Source organism: Mytilus californianus, unplaced genomic scaffold (genome assembly GCF_021869535.1).
Source record: "Mytilus californianus isolate M0D057914Y unplaced genomic scaffold, xbMytCali1.0.p SCAF_2, whole genome shotgun sequence".
In the NCBI taxonomy this organism is placed as follows: domain Eukaryota; kingdom Metazoa; phylum Mollusca; class Bivalvia; order Mytilida; family Mytilidae; genus Mytilus; species Mytilus californianus.
In genome coordinates, this window is record NW_026262668.1 from 102,912,635 (window position 1) to 102,935,656 (window position 23,022).

At 33.9% G+C, this 23,022-nt stretch overlaps 1 protein-coding gene and 1 non-coding gene across 3 annotated transcripts in view; one reads left to right on the forward strand and one right to left on the reverse strand.

Annotated features, from left to right (window-relative positions):
• Nucleotides 1–283: 283 nt before the first annotated feature.
• Trnae-cuc (transfer RNA glutamic acid (anticodon CUC)) lies at nucleotides 284–355 on the reverse strand. Its single transcript has one exon. It is a non-coding gene; the product is annotated as a tRNA-Glu (tRNA).
• A 15,161-nt stretch (nucleotides 356–15,516) lies between these two features.
• Nucleotides 15,517–23,022, forward strand: part of LOC127730627 (transmembrane protein 198-like) — a 59,490-nt gene continuing 51,984 nt past the window's right edge. For both annotated transcript variants that reach the window (XM_052239123.1, XM_052239121.1), the window contains exon 1: nucleotides 15,517–15,600. The gene's annotated coding sequence lies outside the window, so the exon portion shown is untranslated. The remainder of the gene's footprint in view (nucleotides 15,601–23,022) is intronic.

The following is a 23,022-nucleotide window of genomic DNA, read 5'->3' on the forward strand; positions in this document are numbered from 1 at the left end:
TCTTAATGTCGTTGACTGTGGATATTTGGATTGAAATTTGCTGATCAAGTACATTTGCAATTCAATTTCATATACTGATCCATAGACCAGTCGGCCTCGTAATCTGGAGCTAAACAAAAAGCACACCGATTGTAAAAGGGAATGGTATATGTCACTTGACAGGACAGACATACACCGTTTCTTTCATTGGCTACGTACACCTAACAATTGTTAAAAGTATATACCGTTGTTATCATCAATATCGATCGGCCTCTTCTGAGAGAGACAAAGTGCAAAAAATATCTTCCCAGACGGGGAATCGAACCCCGGCCGCCGCGGTGAGAGCGCGGAATCCTAACCACTAGACTACCTGGGACTTACTCAGAGAAGGTTAAATCTGAGTTTACAAGATTCAATTATGTGAAATGCATTTTCCATAGAATTAGTTAATTAAAAACTACATCTTCTTAATTTTGTAAAATATGAATTTGATTTTCAAACCTAAATGGATAAGCTTTCAAATAAAAAAAAAATAATTCAACCCTGGATCATCCAATGAGCAGCCACTAAATTTTTTATTCTGAGTACCATTTTGGGGTAAAAAACTTGCCGGTTGAATGTAAACAAATAATTTCGCTTTTGTGACTTAATGTCACCAGTCTAAGAAACCAGTCATTTAATTCCTTTTTGGTCGCAGTAAAGGTAACATTTATAAATTTGTCAAAACATTATTTCCATTGGTACCATTAAGTATATATATGATCATATATTTAAAAAAAATCATTCACATTGTTTGTTAAAATTCACCAAAAATATGCCTAAATGATAATCAATTGCAATGTCTAACAACAATGTTCATAATCATTCACCTAAATTTGATATACAAAGAAGCAACCGTATTGTGTGTAAAACAAATACTTCCGTACCATCTTTAACCATCACTTGATGGAACGTTTATGCCGTAAATTCGTTTAATCATTCTCTTCGATCATTTTAATAATAATAATAATAATAATAATAATAATAATAATAATGACTTTATTTAAAGAGGGTGACTCAATTAGCATTCACTAATTTACCTTGAGACCCTCACAAAAAACATACAGAACAAATATTACAGATATTACAATTTTTGAACATATAACTAAACTTTCATGCTAGATGATTGTCTGTAGAAAAAGAAAAAAAAAACAAACAAATAATACATTACACACAAACATTAAAAAGACAATGATAGAATTAGAGAGTTGTTACATATCATTTATAGTTAAAAAATCTACACATTTTCTTTTAAAAGTACCTAGATTTTCATATAGTTTTATTTCATTTGGTAGTTTATTCCAAAGTATTGAGGAGCTGTAAGTGAATGATTTTTTCATCGAATTTGTATTAGGCCTTACTGCAGCTAGATTATTATTTGCAGAGGATCTTAAATTTCTGCTGTGTAGGTATATAATTGGACAACATAGTTCTTTAAGGTAATTAGGTGTTTTATTATTGAGAATTTTAAGAAATCCTAGATTTGAAATTTAACCATTTCAGCTCTTTACATAAATTTACAGTATGTGTTAGTATTGGTGCGTCAAGTATAATTCTGGCAGCTCTTTTCTGCATCTTAACAATTCATTAAATTCCATCTGCATTACAATTCCCCCATATTGAGCAACAGTTCGGCAAATCTTGAATTGTTCTATTTCAATTCCCTAAACGACAAGTTAAATCAAATGACTACCTATACATGATATCTGCAGCAGAAATCCATTTTTCAACCTGAAAAGAAGAATTAAGACCAATTAGTATTTCAAGTTTTTTTTCTTCATTAAATACAATGCACACTGCATCTTGCTCATTTTTATTTCAACTAGAAATAAAATGTACTTGAAATATTAAGGCTACATGGAGAATAATAGTCACATTTTTGGCCAACTTTATAGGTTATATATCCATATTTGGATTTTTTCTTTTTTTTTTCATGCACAGTATTTTTTTCTATTTCATTTCAAAAGTGGCAAGTGTAATAATGATTTCTAGTGTGTGTAATCTTGAAACACTTGATAATAAAATGTATAAAAGAAGAAAATTTTCTTTGAAATGGCATTTAATTGGATTTTTTTTGCCAAATTTATATAATTATATAATTTTTCATCACCATGCAACATTTAACACTCTCTAACTAATTAGATACTGATTCAACATTTGTGTTACTATGCATTAGATCTATTCATATTAACACATGACAAAATCCAAAATATGGATATTGAAGTCTTTCAAGCTGGTCGAAAATGTTACTAATAGCGGAGTTTAGCCTTTATTTCAAGTGCATATCTAATGCAAAATTAACATAAGTGGGATAAGCGTAAACAAAATCTGTTTTATACTGATTGTTTAATAATGGGGAAGATACAAACATTATAAATTAGAAAAGAAACCTTAAAGTATTGAATGCAGTTAGATTTAACAATTATTTTCATAATGTTGCTAATTTATCATAAACGTGTTTAAATATATGTTATTTTGGGGGTAAAATAACAGTACACATCAGATAATTTTCATTTTGTTATCCCCCTTCCCAAATTTTTTTAAAACTAGAAAAAAGAATATGGCAACAAAAATACTAATGGTAAAATTCAATACCAAAAAAACTAAAAATATTTTCTATGTGTAATTTGAAAAGAAATGAACAAAATCAAATCATACGAACCTCGTCTCCACAGACTTAGTAACGGTCGTTTGCTTGATAATTCTGGTCCTTGGTTATTTAGTCTGGTAACTGGTAACTAGACTATAAACAAAAGCTTCGGAATAACGTGCTACTTACCAAATTCGTCACAATATAAAGAAGTCTAAACAACAAAAAGGGTCCAAAGCCTACTGCTATCAACTATGGCATGCACGTTGGTCTTTCGTGGGTTCTAATGGGATCGACAGGACTTCATGAATTTGATTGAGGGGCAATATAACAGCTCTGTCAACACAAAGTGCGCAAAATTTTGCTGACAAAGTTCGTCAAAAGATTGAATCTGAAATTATAAGTGATATGGTTAATATCAGAACAGAAATCAACAGATTAACAAAATGCGAGGACATCTAGATTGTGAACTTGATGAGTATTTCAACAATCTGTTGGTGAAAAACGTTTTTTCAGCCAGTAATCAAAATAAACAGGAAATAAGGTTCAAAGAATATGTATCAATCTCTAATTTTATGTATGGGATCGTTTATTCCTTATGATATGGACATGTCAATATAGTTATGATGGTATTTAAGGACTTGCTGATTTAAACAAATTATAAAGTGAGGGTTTTGAAGTTAGACACATTACTACAGATCCAGACAGCAGTATGTACAGAACAGCTAATCAACTGACCACTGATTACGATAAAAAAAAAAGATTAACTCCTACACAACTAACTGATACTCGACATTCACAGAAAACACATAAAGCTGAATGAAAACGTAGGAAATTTACTGCCGAAAATGACCAAAATCAACGGGTAGACCTGATTGGAAGATTTGCACTAGATTTAAGCCAATGATGTAATGTCGAATATCAATCTGAGGGCAATCACTGCAAGGGGAATTTAGAAATTTTTACATTGTTGATGTTATAATTCTTTGTTATCAAAGTAAAACATTGTACACATATATTTTTAAGACAAATTGCTATGTTTGTACTTGGGTCATCAAAAGTAGCTATTTGCAAAAATATTTCAAGTTAAATTTAACTCTTAAACAGCAGATTGAATTAAGCTAGCAAATGATATTAATTTTCGACTTGCTCCAAACTTGAAACCAATACACTAAGGTCCAACTGTGTACATAGAATAATAAAACGGTCTTAAACACGAAGCATTATTACTCTTTGTAAAAAGTTCTAAGGCATAGCTAACAGTGCGGTATCTTCTGCACATCATTGCCTGGTGAATCCGTCAGGGCTTTATGATTGTCTGTTGGTGTTCCGGTCACATCATTTTACGGTTCACAAACACCTTCAGTAAGAACACAAAATTTACGAAAAAACAAACAACATTAAAATTCTGCCTAATATTTAAGAAATAAAAAACAAAAAGCTTAAATAACGTTTGAATAACGCTCTAGACATTAGGAGTAAATTGAATAAAGAGACGGATATGATACCTCAAATCAAAAACAAAATACTTCCCAAAAACTGGACAACATTAAAAAGGTGATCATGACGCATACACAGAGAAAGCAAAAAAATTAAATTAAAAAATAAACTACAAATGTACCTTGCATATTGTATAATACATGTGGATAGGTCAGTTTAGAACTGTGCCATTTTTCAAACATTCATTATGCCATATGTATGTACCGAGGCTCATGAACCAGATTTTCGATTAGAATACTTTTTTTATTTTTTTCATAAATGATTGACGTTTAATAGTACATGCAAAACATTTGACTTGTATACCCTTTGCACCTGTATTCCCAATTCCAATCTAAAAGACAAATTAAAAGAATTGGTCCTGCTTTGTTTTATAAAAAAAGAACGACCAACGTAGATACAGGTATCGTGTCTTAGGGAGAGATACCTCGTACCTTAAGAAAACAAACCTCCTGATTCAAACAAGAAAATCTCTGAAACTGACATTATCAAGATGCTTGATTTCCTGATTGACAACATGTTTGTTACGTTTAAGGAACGTGGTTTAAACAAACAATCGGCATTATCATGGGAACCAACTGTGCTCTTCTCCATGCCGACTTGTTCCTTAATTCATATGGAAACTTCATACATGAGCTTCTTAGGGAAAAGGGAAAAAAGCTAGCATTATCCTTAAACTTCACGCCGCGCTATATAGATGATGTCCTCCCACCAAATGATTCAAAGTTTGGTGACTATGTTGAACGTATCAATCCCATCGAACTTAGGTAAAAGAAACAACAGGTACAGTTAGGTCTGCCTTTTTTGTTGACTTACATCTAGAAATTGGGAATGAAGGTCGGTTGAGAACAAAACATTACGACAAAAGAGATGATTTCATCTTTCCAATTGTGAACCCTCCATTTCTATGTAGCAACATTCGACATACTGAGTAAATATCTCCCAATGGAAACGATATTCCAGAGCTTGACATTTCCTATCATGATTTCCTTGATAGAGGGTTGCTGCTCACAAAGAAGCTATTAAACCAAGACTTCCATGAAGTTAAGTTGAAATCATTCTTTCGAAAATTTAAGCAAAGAAATGGGTACTGGTCTTAATTGCAAAAAGAAGGTTGAGGAGATACAGTCGACTGCCAAAACTCAACAAGGAGACGCCCAACCGAAAATTCTACTGCGAGGAGGTTTCAAACAACATGCAGATAAAGGCTTTATTTGCTTATAGAGGAAGGATAATTGCCGATCACATTATTGATTGTCCAGAAATCAGCGCACAATTCAAAACTTACTTCCATAAAGTAAGAAAAAATAACGTTATAACCTGGAAGAAAATTCGTCCATCCAGTTATAACGAACGAAAATTACTCACTACTTGTGGAAGCCGACTACTATTGGGCATTTATAGAATACCACATCATCAGAAGAAGGGGACCTACTGCCACCAAATGATATGATTTGCCATCAGGGCCACTTCACTGTTCATTAAGCTACAAAAACCAGCAAACATCTATGATCAATGAAATGATCTCGAAAAAGACATGAGAATGCGACCCGAATAAGTTTTGAAAGATATAATCACTTTACCTTGGACATTGACGAGAACACAACGGGGCACAAAAAAAAATCAAGATTTATATGAGAAAATTTGTAAAAGTTATCATGACGACATATATTTAGCTAAGTTACCCTGTAAAGCAGATCATCCAAATTTACCAGTTAACAAAGAGATTGGACATCGTAGAACAGAAAACGTAATTAAATGACTGAAAAAGGAACCGCAATTATAAGAGAAATATAGAGAAATTATACCCGAAAAAGAAAGAAGAGGATTTATAGAGAAGATGAGTGAAGATACAGGAACAAATAGCCAAGTGCACTATATAACGCATTATCCCGTGAAAAGAAAAGAATCGTTAACTGCACATATTAGTATGGTTTTGGATGTAGCTGTAAATCAAGACAAGACACCCCAAGTTTAAACGACATCTAAGATTTCGATTAAATTAATTTGTTGTTTCAACAGACAAACGGGCATATCTAAATGTTGTACTAGAAGAGAAAGGACGTGATGTAACTAGTTTTTTTGGGTTAACAATCCTATAAACTCTACAAGCCCGATATCAGTTTACTGATTCACTTTCGTTTTATTTGGAGCTTTTTTTTTAACCATTTATATTATATACAGTTTTTTTTAAAGCACCCGAGTTAAAATGGATGTGAATGGACTGATGATATGCAGATGGATCTATACGTTTACAACACAATATCAAGTTTTCCAACTAAGAGATAGTTATTACAGTACTTGGACACATCTCGTGTCTTATTTGCAAAAGCGGGATTCAATTTACGCTTTTTTGGGCATCAAACTAAGACTTAAAAGATCGTGCAACGTCAGAAAATGTTCTTGATTACGATAAACTTATCAAAATGTTTGGACTTAGATGAAACACCTACAAGGATACGCTTACTTTTTTCAAAACAAAAATACTTAGAAATGGAGGATATTTTGATTACAAAGCGGGAAATTCATAAATAATATTCAAAGATGTACCCTCTATGAATTATAAGTGTGGTAAGGTAAGGAGTAAAATGTTTATGCAGACTCTTAGGGGGAGAAAACTGGATTGGAATGATTCATTATCGACAAAAACTATGATGGAATAGAAAGAAATACAACGAGACACAAATGAATGCATAAAGACTGAAATTTTAAGACCGTTTTTCAAAGAAACGAGATCGACGAAAAATGTTACACAACACATGTAAACAGATGACAGTTTAAAGGCGCATGGATAATGTGCATATATTACTGGTATATTATTTATTTTTCTATTATATATAGTTTGCTGGAACCATTCTTCGCTAATTATGTCTAAAACAGAGTTGTCCTATTGAAATAAATGCCAATTCCGAAACTCTAGCTCATGACAGTAGTCATTTGGAGCAGATAAGTGAAACTTTTAAAGTCATATATAAGCGTTTCACATATCAAACTTTAGAGTGACAGTCAAATGGCACATAATTGGTTGATGACGATGAAACAGTTTCCGAGCGGGAGGTTTGGCTAGCCATAAAACCAGGTTCAACCCACTATTTTTTCTTAAAATGTCCTATACCAAGTCAGGAATATGGCAGTTGTTATCAAATGATTCGTTCCTATGTATTTTGGCGTTTGTTTTTGTTGCACTTCAGTGTTTCTGTTGTTCCGTTGTTTTCTCTTATAGTTGACGTGTTTCCCTCGGTTTTAGTTTGTAACCCGGATTAGTTTTCTCTCTATCGATTTATGACTTTTGAACAGCTGTATACTACTGTTGCCTTTATTTTTCGTCAAAAACAAAATAACAGAAATATTTCAACTTACACATGATGTTCTTTGAGATACTGTCAGATTCGAATCCCGCATATCTATTTCATGAGGTATGACTGGTGTAAAGTTTAAGAATTGTGGCTTATTGGTGCCACACAACGGTCTCAGGAATAAGTAAAATCATGGACATAGTTAGGTATGAAGCGTACCAGAAACTTCTACGCGTAACAACGTATGTAAACAGATTTACACACAACTGTAAAAGTGAGAAAAACTTCGTTGAAATTTAAATGCAGAAGATATTCAAATAGCATCAAAAGCCTGGATACTGCAAGATTCGCAACTTCGAAAATACCGAGATGTATTTCAAAGTTTGCGATAGAAAACATCGGATATGATCTTGGACCTGGACAAGAAAGAAATAATCCGTTGCAATGGACGTTAAACGAGTACCTAAACAATTGCATATTACCGCTTCAACAAATTAAAGTACATGTTAGTATTACCGAATAAGGACACATTGTGAATGTTTTAATGGGTGACCACGATATAGTATTTCATTCTGGATTAAAAAGTACAGTCACTCCTTTCACGATTCCAACAATCCGACAGTATATTAAGACATTTATTAAAAAATGTATAATCTGTCGCAAGATTACATGGAGATTGTATGCTACACCAGAACCGCTGCCTCTACAGACCATTTACTCTTACAGGCGCATCAAACGTATAAATATAAAATTGAAAAGAGGGAAAGCGTATATTTGCCTTTTTACTAGCGAATACTAGAGCCGTGAACCTATAAATTGTACAAGACCTTTCTGAAGAGACATTTATGATAACGTTTCGCCGATTGACTAGCAGGAAGTCGTTATAAAAAAATCACGGTTTCGGATAATGCTTCAACATATGTCGCTTCAGCAAAGAATTAAGAATTTCTTACTAAGTCACAGTCATTAAATGAACAATTAAAATCGTATGGAACAACGCGGAAGTTTATTTCTTAACGTGATCAATGGTAGGGTGGTTGGTGGGAGAAAGTAATTACTTAAAATCTTTGACTAAAAATTGTATTAAAAAAGTTCTGGGAAAGCCTGTTGTCAGTTTACGTGTACATGTACTTGAAACTATCGTTATGGAAGCTATAAACAGTACTTAAAGATCGCCCATTGACTTAGCAATGATTGGAACCAACGGATAATGACCCATTGACAACCTATCTTTAACTGTATGGAAGAATGATAACATCTTTACCGTACTTAAAAACTCTACATGGAAACATCGAAGATTTAAAAAAGTTTACACACCCACCAGCCAATAAACTAGCACACATTCAATGTCGGATCATTCAAAATGTCTGGACAAGGTGGAAACGTGAATACCTTACATCCCTTAGAGAACAACATCGAAACAATGGTGAAGATAAACAGAACATTAGTATTGGAGAGGTCGCACTGATACATAATGAAATACAAGAACAACTTGGAATATAGGGATCATCGGCAAATTGATTCAAGGACGAGAGGGTTTTAGTATATCAGCTATTGTACGGACTAAGTTTGGTCTAACGTTCTGATCTATTAGCAAGTTATATCATCTAGAAGTGAATGTGAACCAAATGAAACCGTCAGATTTGATAATAGTGAACTATTTAACATACTACTAGTAATTGTATGGACTGTTAACTATATTTAATGAGTTTAATTTTGCTTTATTATAGACTGAATCATCCGCGTGTACTATAACAGACAGTTAAAGATATTGATGTGTTATATTTATCAGAGACAGTAGTTCAAAGTTAAACTTCATTAATTTATTGTCATTATATTGTAATGTAATTCATTTGTGCGCCTCCAAAATGTTCAGGATTGCGGACAAGAGATGTTCGCCTTATCGCTCTATATGTACGACATCACCGCTGTTGAGACGGTACCTACTTTTCAGTTCCAATACAAGTATCATTGCAAATACTAAGCCTTAGTTTGTGCAACCACTCTACGATAAAGGCACTAGCAAAGAGACGAGGACTCAGTATGTATTCCAGGTTAGAGAGAGAATACCTGACTGAGTTCGTAAAGAATGACATTAAAAAGGCTCCAGTCGAAGCAATGCGTTGAATGGTGAATTTGGCACCGTAATCATCTTATCGTTCAATAAAACTGATGTATCGCTTTGCAGTGAAGCATCGCATGGAGCTTCACGAAGACAAACTGGCAAGTCCGAGTGTTTGCAAGTGTGATTGTAAACATGATTGGTGGCCGTTCAAAACATAGAAATGCATGTGAAACAAATGTAGTATGGAAATGTTGACGAACTACATTGACCGTCGTATTTACGGTACATGGAATGCAGTCCAACAACAACTACAATATAGTGTTAAGTCGACCAGAGTACATCAATGCACAAATCCATGTCAAACAAACCAAGACCAATGCCTTAGACACTTATCGAAGCTTTGAAAACACAACCACATTCACAAAGAAATGCAGAGACGACCAGAGGACATCAATGCAAGCATCAGTGTCAACCGATCGAAGACTTAAGTCTCCGGCACTTAAACGTTAGTCAAACAAAACCACACTAGTTGCGCGGTCAAAACTGTTCAACACCGATCAATTCTAAAGTACGTATATAGCGGCTGCAGTCATTTTTTATACTGTTTGTAATGTATTTGGTCGAGCATTCACCTTTTCTGATGCAAATACACTGGAAAATAAAGCCAAGAGGGCGATCGCCAGTTCATCATCAAAAGGTGTGATAAAAGGAGCCAGTCATGTGGTGAATGAAATAACTACACCCAAGCTAAACCCAAACTGCTTACTGTGCACCATTTTGTATAATGCCGCAAACCTTCCACCACACTGACGCAACAACACAGAAATGAATTTAACACCAGTACAACCCATACCATGTCTTCTTCACAGAGAACTTAGTTGAACAACATCATCTCCGGGATCGTCATTTTAACAATACGCGACGTCGTCAACTTATTTTGATGTATTATTTTGTTTTAGTACCAATTTTCGTGGATTTCGTGGATAAGTAACCCACGAATTAATATGTTCAGCAAATACAAATTTTCTTAAAGCATGCATGCAGATTTCGGCAAAACGAACTGACCCTCTTGTGCGATTCAGACACAAATGCAGTGCTAAGAGTTGTCGCATTCTACGACGAGGCAAAAATCGTCTTTTTCAATGTCCTGTCACCCAATTATCCACATTTCAGTGAGTTCTTGCATCTTATATATCACAGTGAACTTAAGATACGGGATAATACCGAAACTAATAGGTCTGATTCATAGTCTGATCTTTTCCTCGATATTGACACAGATGGACTTCAACATAGTATCTATGACCAATCCGATTAAAATTCAGATCTATCAAAGCTTACTCGCGTACTCGTCTGTATAAGCTCATATGAGAATAACGAAATCAGAGATCTCTATGTTAATTAGATTGGATCTATGACAAACGTGACGATATTAATGACTTTTGTCTTCTTTGCCGATTTATGAGATTTTAACACCGGGAAACTACTGTTACCTTAAAAGAGGGGCAAAAGATACCAGAGGAACATTCAAACTCATAAATCGAAAATAAACTGACAACACCATATCTAAAAAAGAAAAAGACAAACAGACAAACAATAGTACACAAAACACAACATAGAAAACTAAAGACTAAGCAACACGAACCCCAACAAAAACTGGGGATGATCTCAGGTGCTCCGGAAGGGTAAGCAGATCCTTCTCCACATGTGGCACTCGCCGTGTTGCTCATGTTAGTACAAACCCGGTAAATACTAGTAGTCTAATTCGGTAGGTCACATTCGTAAAAAAAGGGAACGGGATTGTAGTTACGACATAAGGAACATATCCGCTATCAACTGTGAAACGGATATTCCATAACGGTCAACCAACTCGTGATGGCGTCCGTAAAATTTACGAAGGGATGATTTTAACTTCACCATTTGGAACTCTTGGCTCAATAGTTTCCTAGTGAGCAGCAACCCTCTATCAAGGAAACCATGATAGGAAATACAAGCCCGGGAATATCGTATCAATTGGGAGATATATATTCCGTATGCAGGCGCTGCTGGAATGTTGCTACATAGAAATGGAAAGTTCACAATTGGGAAGCTGAAATCATCTCTTTTGTCGTAAAGTTTTGTTTTCAACCGACCCTCATTATCAATTTCTAGATGTAAGTCAAGATACGAGGCAGACTTAACTGTATCTGTTGTATCTTTTATATCTAGTTCAATGGGATAGATGCGTTCAACATAGTCACCAAATTTTGAATTATTTAGTGAGAGAACATCATCTATATAGCGGAAAGGAAAGTTAAAGGATACTGCTAACTTCTTATCTTTCTTCCTAAGAAGCTCCTGTATGAAGTCAGCCTCATAAGAATAAAGGAACAAGTCGGCAAGAAGAGGGGCCGATAGTTTGTTGAAAAACACGTCCTCCAAACGTAACAAATATGTTGACAATCAAGAAATCAAGCATCTTGATAATGTCAGTTTCAGAGAATTTTTTGTTTGAATCAGAGTGATTTTTTACAAAATTTACACAAGCAGACAACATATTGCGAAAAGGATAAAACACAAGTTAGGCAAACTTAAGTCTTCTTCTCGTATGAGACAATAGTATACAATTACTGTCTTTTGATGAAGTAAATATGTGTATTTTCAAAGGTCAATTAAACCTCATATTCACCGAAAAAAAATGTCAGTAATTGTTTATATTCCATATTTCGAGATAGAAAATGTGCGTAAGGACAATTATATATATTTGCCAAAACCAATTGTACATCAAACGATTTTACCATACTCATACAGGTAAAAGCACGCGATGTTTTGCGCGGTGAATGTACTTTTTTCCGCAGGTGAATATGCTGTTTTATTTAAAATCTAATTCAAATAGAAAAACCTACGAAAGTCCTATCAATATGGACTAATAATCATTATCATACCTCAAGTACAATTGAATAAATCTTTTGGCTAATAATAGATCACGTGGTGTGAATTAGTTTGGATATTTTCGTCTAAATAGGCAGGGTCGTTAAAAAACCTCGATAAATTGTATCGTCGGTCAATAGTCCTATTATTCACCGGACGATCTTTTTTTTTTATTAATATTTGTTTATTACAATAAATAAGCAATGAAAATTAAAGATGACACTGACTAACTTCTAGACTTGTGTTGTTGTTTTTTTCCGTCATTTTCAGAAGTTTGCCCAAGCCCACTTTTCAGTCTACGCCTTCGCCACTGAAGTGTTGACGGACGGACGGACAGAGGCACAGGCGGATTACGGTATACCATAATACATCCCGACTGAGACGGGAGTGTACAAACTATTCCATCTAAGAAAAGACCATCTAAGTTGTGGATTCATTATTTCTAAATATTTAAAATCTAAGGAACTTGAAATGATCGCCTGTAGAATTCTGAAATGTAACAAGTATTTGGCCTATTATAAAATACGATCTCGGTTATTACTCTTTCACGGGTTCTGAATAAACGAGAAAATAAATAATTCAAATACAAATCACAGGCGCTTGGGTACATGATACGCATATTATAGTAGTCATTTTTGCTTAAAATATTAAATTGTCTATATTTAGTTATATCACATATCTATCACTACTGTGCATGTCTCACTAGTTTCGATTGAATTTACCAACTCTGATACAACGCCGTATTTTACTATCATACTAAAGAACAACGTTGTTTTAGTATTTTATTTTGTTGTATAATGGTATAATAAATTATTTGTGTGTTGAAAAGTTTCGAATAGAGGATGTAATAAACGTTAATATGTGTTGCACATTGTATTGCTCCTACCATGCAGATAATTATTTTCCTTTGATTTAAATTTGTACTGAAGTCTACAGGAATGCAAAGTATTTAATATATGAGATTATTTTAACACAGTTAATATAAAACAATGAATGATCTAGAACTAAAGATCAATGCATGGCAAGTTTACAGTTAAAAAACAAATTTTGATTATAAAAACCACCAAAGACAACAATCAGTGAGATCAAAGAAATCATTATTATACCTAAATTAGTATTCTACAGTCGACAATCATTGAAATTAATTATAAAAAACTTCTTCTTCTTTTCCTTATTCTTTCCCATTTTTCTTTCTATTTTCATACGTTATTAAGTAAAACATGTACACTGTTATTATCAGTACTATTAATACTATATATAGAATAGAATCGAATCGAATAGAATAGAATAGAATATTTTTATTCACCAAATTAGGGCCCCAGGTGGGCATATAGCATACAAACAATATCATTATAAACAATAACATATGCAATACGCAGACAATAGATATGTAACACGTGTAATAAAAAAAAATCGTAAGGGTACCGCGGAACCCAGTGTCTCGCCTACTTTTGCTGTTGATCGCAGGCTCAACAAAAATGAGATGAGGAAAAAATTTAATAAAAATATTCCTCTCAATAAATTTTTTTATTGTAAGAAGCTTCTGTCCAAGTTTGGTAAAAATCCAGGATAGTTTATGAATCTAATAAATGTTTTAAAAAATTTAACTGCAGACTGTATGTAATGTTAACTCGAAGAAAAACTAAGTCCATTTATAAGTAAAATATGGACAAACAAGTACAAAATTTTAATAACAATTTCCTTCTAGATACTAGCTTTTGATCATAAGCAAACTTCTGTCCATGTTTGGTACAAATCCAGGATAGTTTAAGAAAGTTATTAAAATTTTTAAAACTTTAACCACAGAGTGAATGTAATGTTTCCTGGCAGAAAAACTAAGTCCATTTATGAGTAAAATATGGAAAAACAGGATTTTTTTTTAAAATTTACTTCTGGATACTATCTTATGATCATAAACAAGCTTCTGTCCAAGTTTGGTAGAAATCCAGGATAGTTTGAGTAAGTTATTAAAATTTTTAAAACTTTAACCACAGAGTGAATGTAATGTTTCCTGGCAGAAAAACTAAGTCCATTTATAAGTAAAATACGGAAAAACAGGATTTTTTTTTTAAATTTACTTCTGGATACTATCTTATGATCATAAACAAGCTTCTGTCCAAGTTTGGTAGAAATTATCGAAATATTCTTTATTAAGCTGAGAACAACCCATTCTTTGCAAATTTTAGGGGGCACACGCCCGCCATGCCCCCGCCTGAATCCGCCCCTGATAATTCAATTAATATTATATTGACATTGACTCAAGTGCACCAGGTTAGTGTATTTTTACTATAAAAAGAAAAAAACAAGAGGCTTAAGTAGTTTGTCCGCGGGAGAAATCTCAAAATAAAAAAAAAAAAAAACCCACACATTTAACTATGAGGTATTACTGCAATAACATAGAATAAAGGATATCTAATATGACTTATCTGCAGTAAGCACCAAGAGTCGGTGCTTAAGGGGAAGTCCCTACTTGTACTTAATGCAGATGAGTCAAACTCCCAAATCATTGAAAATATATTTTAAAAACATATTTTTAAGATTATAGATTATGTGTCTAGCCAGCAAAGATCATCAAGGGACGGTGCCAGAGAGTATGAAATTCTTCTTATGATCAGTGCAGGCTTAACAGAGTATCTATGTCTTTTAAAATCCTTTCGAATCTATATGACTGTTCGGAATGCTCAAAGTTCAAGTTCAAAAGCTTTATTAATATCAAAAAAATATTTTCATGTTTTTCATGAATTTTGAGATATATATGCATTTGAGAATATAATATTACCAAATAAATATCTGCATAGGTATTTTTAACTACAAAACTATAAATATTATTATTCAAATAGGGCGATAGGACTAGATAATTTAAATTGGTCTGATCTGGGAACAGTATAATATATTATCGAACCATCCATATATATGTTCCTGGTCTGATGAAGAGATCTATTACAATGACTAGAGCAGAAATATCCAGAAGTCAAGGACAAAATAGTATACAAAACAATCTAAATTATGAGTCTGGTGAAGAGGAACCTTAGGGATCCTGTACTGGAAATCAACCCAAAGTAAGTATTGGTAAACGGTCCTAGGGCGAATGTGTAAATAGGGCGAACGGAACCGATACCTGAATTGACTGGATTTGGAAATGATCTCCCTTGGTAGAAGACTTGCATTGCAATTGAGCTCTTGCAACTTGCATTTTTTACTCAGTTGCTGCTTTCTACAGATTATCAGTAAGTTTAAATGAGTTTAAGGTGTCAATGTGATGTTAGAGCTCCAAATCTTACTTCGATGACGACTATAAAGCCCCATCGGACACAATTAGTAAATTAGGAACGATTTTTGAACTGATTTATTTTGTTTGTTTGTAGAATACTTTTCTTGAATTGTATGTATGTACCATAGAAATTAAGATGTATGAAAGCTTTCCATTTTCCAATACAACCGACATAATTTTCTATACACATTCAGTTAGGTTTCGAGACGTTTCGGCCACACGACCATAAGTCTGCACCGTTAGGCTTTAGCCACTAGTCTGATGCCCAGAATAGTAAGTATTTGCAATACTTTATTTAGACATATGAGAAAAATGTTGGAATATTGTCTTCAGTATATTGTCTAATAGTTGGAAAAGATTTGCAGAGTAATAGGGTGTGTCGAAAAAACATCTTGAATTGGATTAACGCCTTCCTATCTACAAGATCTCAGTGCGTCGTAGTGAATGGAATTAAATCTGAAACATCAACAGTACTATCAGGAAAACCTCAAGGAACAGTTCTTGGTCCCATCCTATTTCTAGTCCACATCAATGACATAGCAGAACATGTAACATCTGAAATTAAGCTGTTCGCCAACGACAGTGTACGCTATGTACAGAGAAATAGAAAACGAAGATGACTGTGCAGAACTGCAGAAAGATATAGATACTCTTGGTAACTGGGCAACTAATTGGTGTATGCAATTTCAACCAATTAAATGCAACATGATGACATTGAGTTACAAGAAGAAAACAACATCATTTGAATATACACTAAAAGATACCAAACTCCAGTTACTAACAACTATTAAATATCTAGGAGTCAACATCACCAATGACCTACACTTGGGAAAGCACATAGTGGACATATGCAACAAATTTTACTGGACACTAGGATTACTGAAAAGAAACCTTTCGTCATGTCCCCTTGAAGTCAAACTCCAGGCATATAAAGGACTTATATGACCTGTCCTCGAATATGCGAGCACTGCCTGGGACCAACACCAAATATATCTTCAAGATCAGCTGGAAAGTGTACAAAAAAGAGCAGCAAGGTTTACAACACCAAACTTCAATTACAACCCAGGAAGTATGACAGCAATTTTAGACCAGCTGCAACTACCATCCCTAAAAGATCGTTGAACCCAAAACAGACCTATCCTCTTCTGCAAATTTTTATGCATACACGGTCAAGCCAACTTACCATCTGATCAACTGAAAAAAAACATCTAGGACAACCAAGAATATGCATAGCCAACATTTCCTGAGACTGCAAACAAAATTAGACACATTAAAATTCAGCTTCTGTTCATATCAAACACAATTACAGATTGGAACCTATTACCACCGGTTATTTTCACCATGAAGATTCAAACAGCATAATAACCAGCTAAAACTTTCAGTGATATTGTAAGGGGGTTCCACTTAAATAAATTACTGACCCACGCACGGCTTAGTAATATCCTTGGACATTTCTTTCATCGTATACTGTACCTATCAAGATCAAGACCAGTTCGTCCACAGGTGGTTTCGGCCACATTTGATGCACCCATACTTTTTATATGACCGCAAAAAAATTTTGCAGTTGTATATTGGTATGACGTTGGCTCCGTCGGTGTCGTCCTTGTTGTCTGAAGACACAATGGTTTTCGCACAATAACTTTAGTTTAAGTGAATGAATCTCTATGAAATTTTACCATAAGGTTCAATACCACAAAAGGAAGGTTGGGATTGATTTTGGGGGTTATGGTAGCAAGAGTTAAGGAATTAGGGGCCAAAAATAAGCATTTTTTCTAGATTCCAGACAATAACTTGTGTTCAAGTGTATGGATCTCTCTGAAATTGTACTGCAAGGTACCATACCACAAAGGGAAGGTTGGGATTGATTTTGGGGGTAATTGCCTCAAAATTTTAGGAATTAGGTACCAAAAAGAGGCAAAAAACAAGCATTTTTCTAGTTTCAGGACAATAACTTGTGTGTGTAAGTGTATGGATCTTTATGAAATTGTACTACAAGGTTCCATATCGAGGGGAAAGCTGGGTTTAAGTTTGGGGGTAATTCAACTGCAGCCCTAAAGTTTAGGAATTTGGGGCAGAAAACCAAGCATTTTTCTAGTTTCCAGACAATAACTTGTGTTCAAGTGTATGGTTCTCTCTGAAATTGTACTGCAAGGTACCATACCACAAAGGGAAGGCTGGGATTGATTTTGGGGGTAATTGCCTCAAAATTTTAGGAATTAGGTGCCAAAAAGAGCCTAAAAAACACGCTTTTTTCTAGTTTCAGGACAATAACTTGTGTGTGTAAGTGTATGGATCTTTATGAAATTGTACTACAAGGTTCCATATCACAAAGGGAAAGCTGGGTTTGAGTTTGGGGGTAATTGCCCTAAACGTTTAGGAATTTGGGGCGAAAAAAGGGCAAAAAAACCAAGCATTTTTATACGCCCGTTTACGGGACGTATTATGGTATACCGTTGTCCGTCCGTCTGTCCGTCCGTCCGTCTGTCCGTCCGTCCGTCTGTCCTTTGTCAACATGTCAGACATTAACTCAAAAATTCATTAACCAATATGTATAAAACTTCGGTGAATTGTATATATTTATTGCGTGAGCTCCCTTTCGTTTTTTATAAAATTTAGATTTTACGTTTCTGAGTTATGGGGTTTTATTCATTAAAAAAAGGGGGATTTTCCAGTTTTCGGACAATAAGTCAAGAATGCTTTCACCAACTTGCAGGAAATTGTGTTGAATTGTTTATATCTATTGACATGAGCTCCCTTTTGATTTTTATAAATTTTAGATTTAACGTTTCCGAGTTACAGGGTTTTATTCATAAAAAAGGGGGGATTTTCCAGTTTTTGGACAAAAACTCAAAAATGCTTTCAGCAATTCTTATGAAACTTTGGTGAATTGTTTGTATGTATTGATGTAAGCTCCCTTTAGAATTTTATAAATTTTACATTTTACATTTCTGAGTTATGGGGTTTTATTCATTAAAAAAAGGGATGATTTTCCAGTTTTCGGACATTAACTCAAAAATGCTGTCACCAATTCTCATGAAACTTTGGTGAATTGTTTATATCTATTGATGTAAGCTCCCTTTTTATTTTCTTAAATTTCTAATATGACATTGAGATTTAATTGAACTTTATTTGTTTATAGTCTGACAACAGATTTACTTAGTATTGCACAACAGCAAGAAATCTTTAATTGAATATAAATTCAATTCATATAACCAATTTCAAGTTATTTGACTACATTTATTCAGAAGCCTATAATATGTCAAATATTTAATTACAATCCAAATTCAGACCTGAATCAAGCTTGAATATTGTGTCCATTTTTGCCGCAGCTGTTCAGGGTTGGACCTCTGCGGGCGTATCTAGCTGCGCTCAGCGAAGCAGTTTTTCTAGTTTCCAGACAATAACTTGTGGAACAGTGTATGGAATTGTCTGAAATTATACCACAAATTTCTATACCACAAAGGGATGGTAAGAATTGGCTTTGGGGGGTTATGGCTCAAACCGTTTAGGAATTAGGGGCAAAAAAGGGGGAAAAACAAGGGTTTCCAGGTTAATAGACAATTACTTAAGTTCAAAAAATAATTTAAAAGTAGTGTAAGGGAGGTAATTCAAACTTAACATTGCCAATGTGTTTTTTAATTACCTCCCTTACATTGCTTTTAAATTATGTATAAGAAATGTTATATTGTCTTGAGGTGATTAGCTGTCAATTTATTTTTAGAAGTTACTATTTTAAAAATGCAAGGTAATTTAATTTGAGCCATGATTATGTATGTCATTTTCTATTTTAAGACTTTTATGATGTATTTAAATGGGTTATTATGGTTGAAAACTCCATTGGAAATTTGACAATAACTTTAGTATAAGTAAATATAAATCTATGATATTTAAACACAAGTTTTGAAACCTCAAAAGGATGGTTGGGATTGATTTTGGGGGTTATGGTCCCTACGATTTAGGAATTAGGTGTCAAAAAAGGGCCCAAATTAGCCTTTTTTCTAGTTTCCAGACAATAACTTGTGGAACACTGTATGGAATTGTCTGAAATTGTACCTCAAGTTTCCACACCACAAAGGGATGGTTAGGATTGGCTTTGGGGGGTTATGGCTCGGTCTGTTTAGGAATTAGGGGCAAAAAAGGGGGGGAAAACAAGGGTTTCCTGGTTAATGGACAATTACTTTAGCTTTGTTTCTTTATGTTGGTACTTTTTGCTATTTGTTTGCTAGTTCTAGTATGAAATATTTTTTAGCTGTTTCTAAAAACATCAAATACTGTGATTTAAATACATATAATATTGTAATAGTGTATATCAAAGGGTTCAGTGGTAATAAATTTTTGTACTCCGAATTGGTTATTCTTTGTTAAGGTTTTTTTTTGCATTAGAGATACCTCCCTTACAAACTTTGTTTGATTTCAACTAAAATTAAATTTTTGGGTTTTTTTTATATGCTGAATCTAATCATGTTGTTAGATTTTAGATATCAGACCATTCTAGGTAAATAAATGTCCCATTTCAAATTTTTAAGATCTTTGACCACATTTATTTTGTGTCAGAAACCTGTATTATGTCAAAAAATTTGATCACAATCCAAATTCAGACAGTATCAAGCTTGAATATTGTGTCCAAACTTGCCCCAACTGTTCAGGGTTCGACCTGTGCGGTCGTATCAGTCTGCGCTCAGCGAAGCATTTTATTCTAGTTTCCAGACAATAACTTGTGTTCAAGTGTATGGATCTCTCTGAAATTGTACTGCAAGGTACCATACCTGAAAGGGAAGGCTGGGATTGATTTTGTGGGTAATTGCCTCAAAATTTTAGGAATTAGGTGCCAAAAAGGGGCAAAAAACAAGCATTTTTCTAGTTTCCAGACAATAACTTGTGTTCAAGTGTATGGATCTCTCTGAAATTGTACTGCAAGGTACTATACCTCAAAGGGAAGGCTGGGATTGGTTTTGGGGGTAATTGCCTCAAAATTTTAGGAATTAGGTGCCAAAAAGGGGCAAAAAACAAGCATTTTTCTAGTTTCAGGACAATAACTTGTGTGTAAGTGTATGGATCTTTATGAAATTGTACTACAAGGTTCCATATCACAAAGGGAAAGCTGGGTTTGAGTTTGGGGGTAATTGCCCTAAACATTTAGGAATTTGGGGCCAAAAAACAAGCATTTTTCTAGTTTCCAGACAATAACTTGTGTTCAAGTGTATGGATCTCTCAGAAATTGTACTGCAAGGTACCATACCACAAAGGGAAGGCTGGGATTGAGTTTGGGGGTGATGAATCATAAGCGGGTTCAAAAAATTGGGGGAGGGGGAGGATTTTTTTTTCTTTTAAATTTTCCATTTTAAATTGGTTATTTCTGATTTATATATAAAAGCAAATAATAATGATATGGTTTGAATAGGTAAATTAAATTTTTTAAGTTCTTAGACCACATTCATTCTGTGTCAGAAACCTATGCTGTGTCAAATATTTAATCACAATCCAAATTCAGAGCTGTATCAAGCTTGAATGTTGTGTCCATACATGTACTTCCCCCAACTGTTCAGGGTACGACCTCTGCGGTAGTATCAAGCTGCGCCCAGCGGAGCATTTTATTCATATTCTTATGTATTAATTGTTTTGAAAAGAATTTTACTTAACAAAAAGTAATTTGACCATAAAGTTTGCATCTGCTGTGAAACAAGAGGACTTTCTTATATCACACATGATTAACATGAATAAGGTTCATGTGGACTCGGGCCAAAATGGCTGTGTTTTAACCTCAATATTGTCTCTGAGTACAGACAAATTTGTTTATATGGAAAAGTTTTAAGACATAGCATGCCCTTGATAAAAGTCAAATGCATTTTATGTTTTAGAAAATTGAAAACTAAACTTTGTGAATGCAGCTCCTCTGAGACCATTTGCCAGAAAGCTCACATACTTGGGACTATTGTATGCCATCATGTATATAGTTGTCCATATTCTTTGACCTTTTTTATGCCCCACCTAGGGGCATTATGTTTTTCGGTCTGTGCGTTTGTCCGTCTGTTCGTCCCTCTGTCCCGCTTCAGGTTAAAGTTTTTGGTCAAGGTAGTTTTTGATGAAGTTGAAGTCCAATCAACTTGAAACTTAGTACACATGTTCCCTATGATATGATCTTTCTAATTTGAATGTCAAATTAGAGTTTTGACCCCAATTTCATGGTCCACTGAACATAGAAAATGATAGTGTGAGTGGGGTATGCGTGTACTATGGACACATTCTTGTTATAGGAGTTATGGGACTTTGACCATTTGTTGGAGTATTATAACAACATCTTGTGAGACTATTTTTCAGAAAGCTCTGATACTTTGTAGTATTGTTTGCCATCATTTGCAGTTGACTATATATTTTACAGTCATTTTGTTTTGATCATTTCTATGGGGGAAATGGAACTTACATGTACATGTAGACTATTTTTTGGAGTATTGTAAATAGTACATGTACATTGTATCACCTTGTGAATGCAACTCCTCTGACACTATTTAACAAAAAGCTCTTATACTTGGTAGTATCATATTGTTTGCTATCATTTGTTGTCAACCAAATTTTTTCGTTATTTTGATCTGACCATTTTTACAGGAGTTATTGGACTTTTACCATAATTTGGCAATCATAACACAATGACATGTTGTGACACAATTTGATTCTTCAATTCATTTATACAGTGTGGGGGACATTTTGCTATGGAGTAAAAATCTTATTTGTAAGTGATTTTGTGTTTTGGGATATTTTGGTATGTTATGGGGTAAATCTATGGACCATCCTTTACAAAAAGGCTACCAATATACATTTTGTGTACAAGTGGGACCCTTGCTGATTGCTGACATGTCATAAATTTGGACTACAGCCGAAATTTCCCAATATACTAGTGAGATGCATGCCTTTTTTCTGTTGCATTCTTTTATAGATTGAATATGTGCTTTGTACTTTAAACATTTTACTGCAATTTCACATATTAAAATGTTGGTTTCATTAAATGCAAATAACTTTTTATTTAAATTAATTTCACATATCATGATGTTAACCCAAAAAGTGTTGCTTTTAAGATCATTCACCAAAAAAAGTGGTGAGTAAAAGAGTATTTATAACAAGTTTAAGTCAGACCTGTGTTTCATAGATTATCATTGTGGTAATAATGATTTTCTCAGATGATGGATTATTGATCTTAGAAAGTTTGATGATGCTTATAATCAATTATATTTTCAATAATTAGAATACTGGAAAAATTGATGTATTCAGTCAAAGTTGAGTAATTGAAACTTAAATAAAAAACTGGTCATATTAGTTTTGTTTTTGGTCAAATAGCCAATCACTACCATTATATTCATGATATTTAGTAATATTTTAAAGCTGT